The following is a 1,203-nucleotide window of genomic DNA, read 5'->3' as shown; positions in this document are numbered from 1 at the left end:
GTAGGGAAAAACAGTGCAGGCAGCTTAATGTCTGAGAGGTCAGTTTCTTCAAACATAACAAGGACCCAAGATTGTATAACAGTGTCGGTATACACACTTGCCACCTTTATCTCTCTGTCTCCCGTTACAAGGCAAACTAGTTTGAGCCAGAATGTCTTCATTTGTCTTTTCTCACTTCAAGAAATTTTTAATACTCTGAAAATGTGTAATTAATTACAGCTATAAAAGCCAAGGTTTCTTCCTATCCCGATTTTTTTAGTGTTAAAACATTAGGGCCACAGGCCCTGGCCGAGGGAGAGCACGTCTACGCTGGAGACAGCAGTGCGTCACTTGCGGGATACTTTTTGAACAGCACTGGCAAAACATGTCCTCAGAGAACCCTTTTTTCATTATGATCACTGAGAGCTTTTATTGTACTAAATGCTATACAAAGTGTAACAAATAGACACACTCTCAGCACTTTGTGTTTTCAACCCAAGACAATTCTGTCAAACAAAAGCATAAAGGGAGCCGAAACCGGTTTGGCTCAGTGGATAGAGCGTCGGCCTGAGGACTGAAAGGTCCCAGGTTCGATTCCGGTCAAGGTCATGTACCTGTAGGTTGCAGGCACATCCCCACTAGGGGATGTGCAGGAGACAACTGATCGATGTTTCTCTCTTATCGATGTTTCTAACTCTCTATCTCTCTCCCTTACTCTCTGTGTAAAATCAATAAAATATATTTTTAAAAAAGCATAAAGGGAAAATATACAAAGGGCCAAGACATAACTAAATTGAAATGCATTTATATCAGGTGCAAAAAAAAAGTGGCAGGGGGTGCGAGAGGGACTCTCAGTAATAACTATTTTGTCTCGCAAAGGTAAGAACTGCCAACTGCCCGACTCAAGGTAATTAATTACATGGGAGAGGACATTCAACTGAATAACCACTTACTTGTATAAAGTCCCCAATAATGTGTATCACTGCCTGTTTCCCGCAGATACAAAATGTTAAGGTAAATAGTTCCCTATCCTCCACCTCTAACGTGTCATCCTGTATTTGCATCCTCTTGGGATTCCCCCACTTCGCCCCTCCTTCCAGGGTGCCCAATGGAATTCACCACCGCAGGGGTGAGGAATGCTATTCCTGCAGCTGGTTAAAACTGCTCACCCACCAACTTCTCCTCCTCTGGAAATGACAGAATTGGGAAAATGGCCAAGTCAAA

General features: G+C 42.8%; 1 protein-coding gene across 5 annotated transcripts in view; it reads right to left on the bottom strand.

Moving 5' to 3' along the window:
• SLC20A2 (solute carrier family 20 (phosphate transporter), member 2) overlaps window positions 1–1,203 on the bottom strand; it is a 93,060-nt gene that overhangs the window by 61,561 nt on the left and 30,296 nt on the right. The gene's annotated exons all lie outside the window — the stretch shown is intronic.

This window comes from Myotis davidii, unplaced genomic scaffold (genome assembly GCF_000327345.1).
Source record: "Myotis davidii unplaced genomic scaffold, ASM32734v1 scaffold93, whole genome shotgun sequence".
Taxonomy (NCBI): Eukaryota; Metazoa; Chordata; class Mammalia; order Chiroptera; family Vespertilionidae; genus Myotis; species Myotis davidii.
Note: the sequence above shows the minus strand (reverse complement) of the source record. Positions and strands in the feature narration are given on the sequence as shown.